Here is a 14474-nt window from a genome sequence, read left to right as displayed (position 1 = left end):
TTGATATACACTTGAATCCTACGTTAAACAGTGAGTTCATACCCTTATGGTTTTATAGTTTTAAACGTTTTTAGGGGGGGATACAAGCTAAACATGAAGGTTTTTCATACATTAAAAACTGATGCAATTTCAAACGCTTTACACCAAACATTAAGATACACTATCCCTTTTGTAATCTGCAGAGCATAATTGATGTTTTATAAATAAAATTGCATAGTTTCAGAATAGTACACAAACACATCTTACTAGTCAAACTATAATAGGTATAGTTTGGGGAATTCAATACCGGTTTTACAGATTCAAACTTCGTACAAAGTCAAACACATAAACTATGATTGATTTAGTTTATCCATTACTACGTACATAAAACTAGAGTATCTTGCTAAATAATTACTTTGCATATAATTATTTATATTCTACACCGTTACAAACGATTTCAAACTCGAGAACAGCCGGACCCTACCTAAACTAGTTAATACATAATAGTGAGACCTATCTTCGTTATGCCCATCGGGGTACCAATAATTCCTCACCTTAAATATACCCAGAGTCTCCTGGAAGGAGAGCATGAAATTCATGAATAGATCTATTCGGGACCGACAATCCCACACCTGAACTGTTAGCTATAGTTAGGTGGGTACGCCTGGGGTGACAAATTTTGTAATCGTACGACGCCTGAAGCAATATCAAGGAGGTCACTGGTCATATTAGCATGGTTATACGACTCACAATAATTATAAACTAACCTTTGTTTATGGGATTTCTTTCTTCCATAGTTATATTTTAATTAATAAAAATACCTATCTATTTACTGGAGGGTATTCCAGGGATACAACATTTGTTTATATTTTAAGTAATAAAACTACTCTACATACTGGTGATAGCTAGGGTTTTCGAACAGAACATACACTACATACTGGTGATAGCCAGGTTTTTCGAACAGAACATACACTACATCCTGGTGATAGCCAGGGTTTTCGAACAGAACATACACTATATACTGGTGGTAGCCAGGGTTTTCAAACGGAACATACTTTTCATACAGTAATCAAGAAACATGTTAGAAAATATTGGATTTTCTTGGAAAGCATGCATACATATTTCAAAACTTGATAGCAATGGTTTTCGATACAAATGACATTTTACTTATAATGAAAAGAAACCATTTGTACAAATTCATTGACTAGTATTCAATACAAAACATGCTTATGAACTCACCAGCTTTATGCTGATACGTTTTCAAAACTGCTTGTATTCTCAGGACAACGATAGACAGGTACCATTGCCAACTTTTAGAGAAGACGGAGCATTTTAGAGTCTCATCTTTATCTTTTTCTTATATCGATGTATACAAACTATGTTTTCAAACAGATGTAAATATTCATATTGTAATGTAATGGTTGTGTTTACTTTGATTGCTATGATACAATTGTTGTGATACTACGCATGACGTTGCCGCCCCCAGACGTTTCCGCCATTGTTTTCTGACGGTTCGGGGGTGTGACATCAAGATTTTTTTCTAAATAATATACTTTTTCGTTGATATATTTTACTCTTTCTACAAAACATAATTTATTATGATTTTTTTACTTAATTCTATCTAGTTTGATAAATCTTTCTTTGATATTATTAGTAGTACAACAATCAGTTTTCTTGAAATTTTTCTATCTTGAACCTTCTTAAATCTAAGTTTATGTATTTTATGATTACAAAAGTATATAATCACTTATGATAAAACAAACCATATGAAGTCGTATTACATAATCATTTATGATTATACAAATATATATAATTAAGTAATTTGTTACGTGTTATTCAATACATGTAATCATGTATTTTTACATATAAACTGTTATTCAATACATCTAATCATTTATGATTACAGATAAATAACATCTAAGTTCTACTATAAATCTCATTACATATTACCATATACAACAACATTATTCATAAAAAATATACAACAAAACTATTCATAAAAAAATATAAACATAACCATATTCATCCAGAAAAGCAACTTCTAATCACTTACATCATCAAACATGATAAAATCTTTAATAACAATTAATTTCACAAGCTTCAAATATCACGTTCCCCATTTTCCAATATTCTTGTTCTTCATATTCATAGCTAGATTTTTCATACAGATTGTAGCTGACTCCAAGAACACTTTCACAATTACTTAGATAGATTATCTCCATTAAACATACAACATCTTTTCTACATATCTTATGTACAGAAATGTTGTTCATTAAAAAGAAATTTTCTTTAAATGAACAACATTTCTCTACTTCAAAGACATCTAGTAAATATCTGATATGTTCAATGAAAATAAACTTTTTAAATAATGGTGGAAGTGGCGTTCTCGGAGTGAGCTACAATATCTATGAAAATCTAGCAACAAATAAAAAAATAAGAATCTTGAAAAAATGGGGAACATGTTATTAGATACAACAAAATTAGTTCTTTTGTACTTATAGTGTCCATAATTTACCTGATATGAAAAGGAAGTTGTTTACATCAGAAATAAGTAATGGTAATATATATAAAAAATAAATTAAAAATTGAAGAAATTAATATAAAAAACTAATCATCGTAGAAGTATAATCACTCATATCTAAGAGGTAGCATGAGGCCACCTCCTTGATATAAACAAATTCACAACTCAATGAAAAAACCTGATTTATTTTGATTTATAACGCCAAGATTCTTACTAAAAATACTACAAAACAAAAATAAAATCTAAAAAAGATAAGATTATGCACGATGATGTATTCAATGCAATCAAGATAAACTCAATTATCATGAAAAAATATAATAAATAATAATGTGCTATTCAACATATGTAATCATTTATGATTACAAAAATAGAGAAAAAATTGATTGATACAATCATTAATGATTACATATAAACAACATATAATTAGTACTAAAAACATAATTACATATAAAAATATAATATAATCACTTATGATTAACATTGAATAACATAATTCATAGAAACAAATTTACATAATAAAATCCGTCAAACTATATATAAATTTGTTTTCCATCAGCAAAAAAGAGACATTCTTCAAAATACCCATAACATAAAGACAACATAAACCAACATAAACAAACTTGTTTAAAACATTATCCATTTACTTCTAAAATCTTCAACCCAAAAAAAAAACTTAACAACCTTGTTTCTATATTCCATTGAGCATGATATGAATCCTTACAATGAATCATTAGATCAACTTTTTGATACTCATATGCAACTATCAACACATCATCACGCTTCGTATTAATCTCAGAAGTTAAAATTATTGCTGCATATTTCATTCTCAACTTCTCCGGATTTCTTGAGAAGGACCTTCTTTTGAAAGACCACATTTCCATTTAGAACATTTTTATCCAAAATAACTTTTCATATGTCTCATAGCAAAAACACGACAATCCACTTTGTTGTAAACTATCCTCCATGGCATTATCAATCTTACTGGTGTATGATTTTTATCATCCATTTCATTTGCTATAAGATGATTGATCTCTTTTAGATACTTCAAAAGAAACTTTTTCTAAAAATCATATATCATTTGAAATTGGAACAATATAAGTACAATAATTATAAAACATATCATATATGATTTGAAATCTAAAGATTAAATATGGTTTAAAACTTACAAGAGGTTTAAAACTGGACCACACTTATCATCGAAATCAGCATCCTCTCCACCATTATCAATAACCTCAAAAGTAGGTTTCCTTAGATTGATAACAATAAGATATATGTGTTTTTGCGTCAAAATAGGGAAAAATACGTAACATCAACATGTATAATATTAGAAAGAAAACATTAATATCTATATATATATATATATATATATATATATATATATATATATATATATATATATATGTGTGTGTGTGTGTGTGTGTGTGTGTGTGTGTGCAAAAACTAAATATACCATATCAACATCCTTCAAAACTTTAAAGTCTCTATAACTAGAGACACTGAGAGAGAAGTTGTCCTTGAAAACTTTATATTTTCTAGTTTCCTTAAAATAATTATATTCAAATGACAAAGTCTGTAATATAATTAAAATCAAAGATGTTTAAATAATAAAATGTAAATATTTAATAAAAAAAATATTAATGATTATCAAATTTTGAAAAGAAAAACAAAAAATAAAATCTTACAGTATCAATATTCATGAACCATCTAAGTGGAGAATTAACAACAAATCTAAATTTCTCTTCATGATTTAGTATACGAAACCATGAATCAAGAACACTTACATGTAAATTGGTTTTCTTATAAAGACTTTCATAATAAGCTCTAAAACCTATAATATCTTATTCCATAAGCAAGACCATATCCCTATAGATATTTATTTAAATGTTATTAAAAATAAAAAATTATAATTATAAAAATAAAAAATTACATTTAAAAAAATTACCCTAGATTTCCTTGAAGACTAAAAAGCCATTCACAAAAAAACATTTTCTACTTGTGTCAAACGTGGTTTAAATTCAATTAACCTTCCTTAAAAGTTGACTTATAAACATAAGAAAACTTCATTTCTCTCTTTCCTTTGACATCTACTTATGATGTTCCTTCTTCATTTATATCTTTAGGTTTGCCAGACTTTGATTGTAATACTCGATCCCTGGTATGCTTCCTTTCAAGTATTTGTTATGTTTTTCTCTGGGACTCGACAAGTTGGTGGCCCAACTCATCGAGTAGAGTCGTGATCCGCGGGGAGTTTAAATGACCTACTTGACGAGTTGGGAGACTAACACAACGAGTTGGTGTTGTTTGGGTGAAACCCCAATTTTGAGGGTTTGTGCCCTATTTAAACAACTTATCTCAACCTCGACGGTCCCTATTTATACCAGAAAGCATTATCTCGAAAGCCTAGCCTTGTGTGAGTTTCCTAAGGCTGTTTTGGTGCATTTTAGTGGATTGTGAAGCTTGAAAAGAGAAAGGAAGCTTAAGAGTTTGAGTTAGGGCTTGGAGATCTATAGATTTTGTTCCATTTCTAGCTCATTCAAGGTAAAATGCCCCTGTCTTGGTCTTCCATGTGTTTATTCATCGTTAGGGTTTGGATTTTGAGTATCTTTAGGGCTTTCTAAGCCATTTTCGGATTTGTGAAGGGTTAAATAGAGTTTTGACTTTAGATCTGGGTCATTAGAAGGGTCTCATGGCATAAAGGTGCCAACTCTATTGCCATAAGAGCCCCATGCACTTTGTAGAACATCTTTTATGGCTTTTAGCCAAAGACCCCTTGCATGTGCACCAAGCTTGGAACTTTACGTGTAAAATAGATATTATGAGGCCAGATCTATGGTTTTGATATGCTAAGACCCATTTAAATTGACTGTATAGTAATGATCAAGGATGGAATCAGCGAGTCGGGGTGTAATGACCACCAAATTCTTTCTGTCGATGGACCAGTTGATAGTGTGCAAGGTCCCATAGTTGTTTAAGCTCATAAGAGACCTAGGAATCATGCGACTCGATGAGTGTTTGAGAAAAATCGGCGAGTCCAAGGCAATCTCCCAATTTTTGAAGATGAACTCGATGAATTGTTTATACAGATTGGCGAGTCATAGATTGGATGCATTCATATGCTGAAGATGAACTCGAAGAGTTCAAGGATGAACTCGCTGAGTTAGTTGAAGATTGACTGAAGTGTTGTTGAAGGTGAACTCGTCGAGCTCTTGCTAGACTCGACAAGTAGGGATGGGTTTGTAGTATTATGTGACAAAGGGACTCGGCGAGTTGGCAGACTAACTCGGCGAGTCTGGTCAACCAAAGAGTTGACTTGACTAGGGTTTGACTTTGACTTGGATTCAAGTTAACCTTGTAGGGGTTGTGAGTACAAATTGATAACTTAGAAGGGCTTTCGTGTAGGGATTGAAGAGTCGAGGAGAGCCGACTATCACACCAAGGACAGTACAGACATTACACGACATTGAGGTAAGTTACCTTCTAGTAGGGGTAGGTCTAAGGCCACAATGCCGGCCCACCAACAAGAGTAACTGATAGATAATTGTCTTTGTGATAATTATATTGGTTGCTTATGTGATATGCTTATGATGCTTATGTGATATGCTTATGAGACATGCTTATGTGATATGTTTTATAAGTTAGTGGTAGTAATATGGAGTAGTTATTCCCTGACTCGGTCGTTAGGACCAAAGGGTAGCTCAGTACCCCATATATGCGTGACTGTATGATTATATTTGTTTTTGTATGACAGAGGTAGGGGTCAAATAGTCCACGTTGCCGGTTGAGACAGACTGGAGGGTAGTCAGCACCCTAGAACGGCCCGACATGGGTAGGTCAACACCCCATAATGGCTTGACATGGGTAGGTTAGCACCCCAGAATGGCTTGACATGGGTAGGTTGGGCACCCCATAATTGCCCGACAGTATGCATGCTATGTGATTGTATGGTATGTGGTATGATGGGGGAACTCACCAAGCTTCGTGCTTACAGTTTCAATTTTGGTTTTAGGTACCTCTTCGTCTAAAGGAAAAGAGTCGGTGGTGTAGCAGAGCATGACACACACATATAGTTTCCGCATGGAGTTTTTAGGGATTGTACTCTAATTTTCATTACTTTTGATGATATGGTTTTCAGACACGTTATGTTTTTTTATAAATTGTTATGACATTGGCAATGTTTGGTAAACTATGTTATGAATCTATTCATTAAAAAAATGAAATTTTTGGCCTCGAAATTTGGGATGTTACAAGTTGGTATCAGAAACTATGTTTGAGCGATTCGAACACACCATCGGAGGTGTCTGAACTCAAACCGAGGGCTTGACAGATTTTTACAAGGAAATAGTTTTTCTAAAATCTAAATTAAAGATTTTTTAGAAGGAACGAGGTGTGTGATGTATGCGACAAACCGAGCTCAAGTAAGTTTTCCCCAAGATACCTATACTTGTTATGTTATGATATATGATATGGTTATGAGAAGTGCATGCTAGATTAGGGCTAAGGATCTAGGAGGATGCCTTGTATGCCTGCTATGTGCTTATGAGAATTGCATGCTAGAGTATGTCTAAGGATCTAGGAAGGATGCCTTGTATGCCTACCATAGGAGCTTATTGAGCTGTATGTTAGAGCTGTTAGTCAGCAGTATGGTAGCCTGAGTAGGTTCTGCTTGATTTGGTTACTTGATGCATGAGTGTTGCTTGCTTTGTGCTATAGGGGTTCTGGCTAGCTTTAACTAACTAGTAAGTGAATATGTAATCGTATCTGCAAGCAATTTATGGAAAGGTGGTAGAGACTCCTAATGCAACTGATGGCAAAGAGTAGGTCGAAGGGTGCCCTAGGAAAGCCTAGGATGATATCATTTGGAAAGGGATCATGGTTAAGGTACTTGGTGAAGCTGAGGCAATCCTTGAGGAAAGTACGGATAAATGTGGAAGGTAGTATGGCCCATACTACTAAAAGTAGAGGATCCGTACTCGAGTCAAGGAGGGCTAAGATGGAACTAGTAAACTTGAGAAGTGTGTGAGACCTCTCAAAAGTATGTATGATCCTGATGTTTATGTGTTTTATTTTCAGTATGGTGGTCACATTGTTGGATAAGGTGTCTAAGTCCATAACTTATTTGGTATATACTTGACCCGACCCGGCATGGTCAATTTGGGTTTCATTTCATCCAAACTATTTATGGATAATTTTATGAGAGTTATACACATATGATTATTAATATATTATAAGTTATAATATATTAATATGAAGTCATGTTATTTAATTAGTCCTAGTCTTAAATTAATTATGAATTAATTTAGAGATTAAAAGGAAGACTAATTAGATTGTGGGCTATTGGTTTTATATGGAGTGGGCTAACACTCATTTGTTAATGGGCTAGGCTTGTATGGAAGTCCGTGGATGATCCATGGAGCTTTTAGCCCATGGATCCTTGGAAAAGGAAAGGTCATGGGTTATTAGGGTTTCACCCTAACCATGCACACTATATAAGCATGCTTATGTTGCATGAAATAGCCACTAGTGTGTGTGCTTGTGTGTGGCCAAAAATTGTAGTGTGTGTACACTCTTTCAAAGTTTTCCAAGAGTTTGTGGTGATTTGTGATTCCATTTGAGGCATTCACACTATTGGTGCTTGGCCCTCAAACTCCTTAAGAATCAAACTCATGAAAAAGGTACGTAATCTCTTCTAACTCTTTTATGTTTAAAAGTTCCCCATGCCATGTTAGATAGATTATAAACCTTGGAAAATTATTATTTTGCATGTATTTAGACAAACATAGATCCAAGGTTTATTAGGGTTGCATGCACACTTAGGAAGTGTTAGATTTCTCAAAACCCAACAGTGGTATCAGAGCCTAGGCTTGCTTGTTTGATACTTGATGCAAAATAGTGAAAAAAGTCGAAATTTTTGCTATCTGCATGATGGACTCGCCGAGTCCATGGGGGGACTCACCGAGTCCAAGGAAAATTCATCCTACTCGCCGAGTAGGTTCGTGCACTCGACAAGTAGAAGGTTTAGAATGCAGATTTTCGACTTTTGCTGCTAGAAATGGACTAGAAACTTTACCCTAAATTGTTTTGATGTTTTAAAACTTATTTTAGTTGGTGTAATGGTTGTTCTAATCCATTTACAATGGCTCATATCAAAATTTCATGTCTTATATGTGTTCATGTTTCTTGAAATTTTGACGTTCATGTTCTTATGAATTTAGAAGATGATAGGAATTATTTGCTGAATTGTTTAGGATTAATTCTTGATCATTTATGTGTTTTAATGGAGTCCATAATTTGTCCTCAAGTTATGGATATCCAAAGGTCACTTTTCTTTAACACACAATAAAAACATAGAAGTTACATAAAATGAAGAGTCTTCATTTTATGAACCTTTAATTCATAAGTTATGAAATGAAAAGTTTTGAAGAGTTACAAAACTTGCCCTCAAGTTTTGGAATTTGGAAAAGTTTCACACACTTTAATAAACTTTAATTCCAACACTTAGAATTTTAAAAGTTAAAATTCAACACTTATACTATTTATAACATTAATGGTTAATTATATATATATATATATATATATATATATATATATATATATATATATATGTATAAGAACAAGTCGTTTTACCGTTAGTAGGCCTCATTCACGAAGCCGGTCTATAAGGTGGGTATAAGGTTGTTGCCTATAAAATGGCGACTTAATGGGTGTCCACTCTCGCCCACCGCTTGCTTGATCGGTGGAGGGTCGTTAGCCGAACGGGTAAGACAATGACTTTAAATTCTCATTAAAAGTATAATGAATATTATAAAGTAACTAAATATTTTTTATTTAATTCCCAATCTTAGTTACTTTAGGAAAAATGTGAATTTGGTGCTAGCCCATGGAATTCACACTTTGTACCTTACCAAGTCGTTGGTGGAGCGTGTGTGGTTAACCGGCACACTAACATGGACTAGTAAGGACCACGAATGGTGACTAAATGTTTGTCATAGATCAATGGAGCGTGTGTGGTTAACCGGCACATTGATTATGTGATAATATTAACGGTACCAAGTGAATTGGTATAGTTATTCCCACCTTGTTTTGTGATCCTCGGCATCCCAGTCACAAAATTTGAGAGGGCACACTCGAGATTGAAACATGCCATTGAAAAGTTCAATGAATCTCAAAAGATCTAGGAATTTCAAATCCAATTAAAACCTAATAAATTATTTCGTTTTTCATGGTGGAAATTGGTGAATCGTCATTCACCTACCTTCAAATATTTTATAGCTTGGATTACGGCATCCCTCTTCCAAATTATAAAATATTGTGTTGGGTCCTAGCCTTAATATTTCATATTGGGTGTTATATTAAGGATTTTGAATCAACTAACTTGATTTTCTCCTATTATAGATGTCTGGTTCAAACAACTATGATCTTCCCGAATCTCTTGAAGATGGTGTCCCTCAACATCATGCTTCACTTCCTCCACCTCCTCCAATTATTCTCCCTCATCCACAAGTACTTGAAAAGTTTAAAGTCACTCAATCCCTATTGGCAAGCATAGTCTATGTGTGCTCACATCTTGGAGATAAAGTCACATATTGACAAGCCGGGAGAGTTGGGTGTCAAAGTCTCGTGAAGGTTCGATGTTCAATCACTTTCTTAGTAACATAGTGAGTCTCTTTGGGACTACTATGAGACAGACTATGACATGACCCTTAATGATGTTATCTATTTGCTTGGTGTTGTGGAATCAGCAATGATTTGGAACACCAGTAAAGCAAATTTGATTAAAAGAACAACTTCCCAAGTCTTAATGGACATTGACAATGGTAGCATTAGATATCTACAAAAAGATTTCTCTTCCCAATGGAAAGGGATCGGCTATAGTCAACTCGGTTGACCAAATGGTAAAGAGAAAGGCTAAGTTTGAGATAGTCTCATGTGCCATTACCAAAGGGTCCATGTGCTTTGTTGCCAAAGGAAGGGGCATTGGTTACAAAGCTGCCCTATTCACCTGAAAAGTCATAAGGTTGATCAAGTCAAGAGGTTTGACTATACATGAAGTTAAAGTCCACTGACTAACTCTATTAAGTTTCTATTTGGAGATTCTTATTACATAATGTGAATGGGTCACATGCTGATGTTTTAAGAATCAACGAAAAGATAGGAAGCTTAAAGTAAGTATATGTTGATTCTAATTGCGAAGGTGGGTTTCGATCGCATGGTTCGGTAATCAGAATTTTGAGCTGTTGCTTAAGAGTTATAATATATTGCTTATGAATAGATAACAACAAGGTTTTCATGTGGATTTTAAGGATACGTTTTTCCGCAAAGTTTTAAAAAAAAGAAAAAACTTGTTTTAATTTTTATTTATTTTAAAAATATCCTTACAATGGCATCTGTGGAAAATTGTTGCTTATATGTTTCCAGTAATAGCAATATTGGAAAGTGGATTTGATTCTTTCATTTGTGGTAGTGTCTGAATTTACCAAATGAAGAAAGTTTTTCATCACCCAAGTTTCAATTGGACAAAAACTTGGAATCATACAAGTTGTATTGTATGATGAATGAGAATTTTTTTCATCTTTGAAAATTAAGACTAATTCTTTGATCACATGTATATGTGAGTTAATTGAAGGACTAAGGAATTAGGTACACTTGGTGTGTGCTGGTCAAGGTCCACCACAAAGATTGATTTGTCATGATTTACTAAAGATTAGTAAATATGATTATACTTATAAGGTTAAGTATAATTCTGTAACATTGGAAAGGATACAATGTATGACAAAACAAATGAGAAGAATCAAATTAGGCAGAAAGATAAAAGTTTCTCAAATCTAAAAGGATGGGAGAGTACTTTAGTATCATATTTCATGATCATCTTTATGATTATGAAACCATATCACAAATTGATACTCTAAGGATGTATTAGTGCATTGTTATGGCTAAGAAGAGAGGTCATGAATTGTTGGATTGGTTAAAATCAAGAATATGAGTCATACTTCGTTCCAAAACAATTCTTAGAGTCATACTCCAAGATTGTAACCTTGAGTGACATAAAGGAAGATTTATTAACACTAGCCAAATGTAAGAGTAAAATGTTTTCTACCCTTGTACATTTGAGATTGGTAAGTTGTGATGTCTTGGATGAGACAAAGACCAACTAAGACCAATTTTGTGAAGTGTTAGTCTTGATAAGAATCCGCACTATCCCTTGAATATTTGTTTTGTCAAGGAATGGTTCTTGACTGGGGAAACTTATATGTCAAGGGGACAGTGGGAGCCTTAAAGATCCTGAAAGAGTTTCAAGATTTAATCAAGAGTAAAACCTATAATTTATCACTAGCACACAACTTAAGGTTTGCAACCTATCGTGTTGACATAATTCTTATTTCTGTATCTACTTCAAATAGTTGAATTTGCATGTGAGTTATCAGAGTTCAACTTGGAAGCATTGGTTGGCCTTGTGCTACCAAGGTGACAAGAAACTAAGATTGGACAAGTTTAATCCATGTAAGGCTGAATTTGTCACTAACCTTATCTTGTGATTATGGTTTTGACAAATTCACATGGATAGGAACTCATACACTATAAAATCTAAGTGTCATAAGGTTTCTCTCCGATTCATGAAAATGATGGTGAGGAAACGCTTTCACTAAATAGATTTTACGTAGATATCAATTGTGTTATTTGCATTTTCAAAAGTCGTTAGTGGAGAGTGTGTGGTTAACCGACACACTAACATGGACTTGTGAGAAATTGAAAAGGTCTAAGAAATTGAGACTATGATTACGGTATCCCTTTTCATAGTTCTGAAAATTGTTTAGACACACATGTGAGCTATCTAAGAAAGGGTGTATGAATCTAAATTTTAGAAGTCCAACCGATTTCTGAATACATGTCAAAGCTAGTGGGAGCATAAGTGTTATGCTAATAATCATCATGTTAGTGGGAGAATGATAATTATGATTAGTATTGCAAGCTAGCAATGTTAATTATAGAAAAACAATAGTTTCAATTTGTGAAGTTGCAGGGGTTTTGCTATAATTAAGGGAGAGAAAATTATACTTCATTTCAATTCTAGAAGCTTGGATTGAGATTTTAATCATCTTTAGTCAAGGACATATATATGAATTTTATGTCTGAATGGTTCGACTTAAGGAAATTCTATATATATTGCGTTCTCAAAATTCAATTATGACTACGGCATCCTTCTTCATAGTTAAATGTTGAAAACATGGCAAATAAAAAAAATATTGTAGCAAAAGACTGGTCTAGTATCATGTCTTTATGTGAGACATCATGAATCGTGTGCCATATGCTTCGGATATAGGATCGATTGCATGTGATATAATATTCATCTTTTCTAAATTTTCCAAATGCTTAAGGAATTGAGAAGGGAAAAGTCTAGAACTGGATATGACTAAAGTGATTAAGCAATTATCGAGGACAATCTGAGGTTCGCCAAAGATTGGTTGCTCAGGGAAAGTTGGAAGTATGATGTAAGTTGTCGGAAAGGACCGTATTGACATGTTCTGAAAAGAAGTAACTCTTGTTCGGAAGTGATAGTCAAAATGGGACTATGGAAATGTCTCCATAGGTGGAAGTTATTCAATCTATGTAAGATTAGAAAACCTTAATGCAAGAAGGATGTTCAAAGCAATGTACTTTGAATATGAGACATCCGTTCTATAGAAGTTGACCTTCTTTGGAATACTCTGTAATGACCGGTGACAAGGTTTGACTTTGTGAATAATCATTACAAGAGGAACATTGCATAAAAGTTTAAAATCTAACAGATTTTTTGGTAAATGACAGGAATCGGGGATTCTCACATTTACAATAAGGATTTGGAATTGTGAAATGAGTATCATTGGAATCATGTTCAATTGATCTACATCACATTGTAAGGATCATAAACAAACATAGTGTGCATACTTGGAGTATGGCATAACTATTATTTAGAAAAACAAAGTGTACATGCTAGGAGCATGGGACGACTGTTGTTTTTATTCAAGTCTTAAGTTGATTGTTTGAAACATTATACAATGAATAATTTGTAATCAACATGGTGATAAATAAAAGGTGGTTCTATTTATATTCAAAAGGTTCTGAGACCATATTGGATTCGATTATTATTGTGTTTCACTTTGCATGTTTTGACTTCCAAAATAGCTAGGTTATTCTTTCCGAATGACTAAGTTATTTGAACACTCCACAGTCGTTCATATGTTGGAAGTAGGTATGAATCAAGACTGTCATGAATCAAGTTTGTAGATGGCTAAATGGGTTTAGTCATAGCAATGGTTGCTACAACATTCATGAGTGCTCATAAGTTATGAGTATTGGAATAAACCCATGCTCACTTGTATCGCTTCATGGAATTTATCTCGAGTGATCGTGAGACGGTAATATCATATAAATCTTCAAACCTAGAGATATGAGTTGTTACCTATGAGTTGGTTGTGCATTGATTGCACGTAAACGAATCAGTAACTTGATGTTATAAAACGTGCCTTTGTGTACAATTCAACAAGTAGTAGAACAAGTATATGATTTGAAGTTTATCTGTTCCTTCTAGAAATAGAAGCGATATCTGGGCCCCTGGATGATTTTGTTGTGACCTATGTACCGGCCGGTCAGAACTAAATTGATGTGTTCGATTAAGTTCTTTGTCAAACAAATCGAAAATCAGGAAACAAACTGCTGGACAATAAGTACGACGTTATTCCATGTATTTGTCTGGCTGATATCATGAGAACAGAGGATTATATGATCACTTATTTAAAATGGCGCTTCTTAGTTCAACAGAGTTTTCGAGAGCTACGATTGATGGTTCGTTCCTGAAGTAACATACGCAAATATAGTTATTAGACTTATCCAAGTAGGGGTCTGTTGGATAAGGTGTCTAAGTCCATAACTTATTTGGTATATACTTGACCCGACCCGGCATGGTCCATTTGGGTTTCATTTCATCCAAACTATTTAT

The sequence above is a fragment of the Lactuca saligna genome, chromosome 8, assembly GCF_052625555.1.
Source record: "Lactuca saligna cultivar CGN05327 chromosome 8, ASM5262555v1, whole genome shotgun sequence".
Taxonomy (NCBI): Eukaryota; Viridiplantae; Streptophyta; class Magnoliopsida; order Asterales; family Asteraceae; genus Lactuca; species Lactuca saligna.
This window is presented reverse-complemented; position numbering follows the sequence as displayed.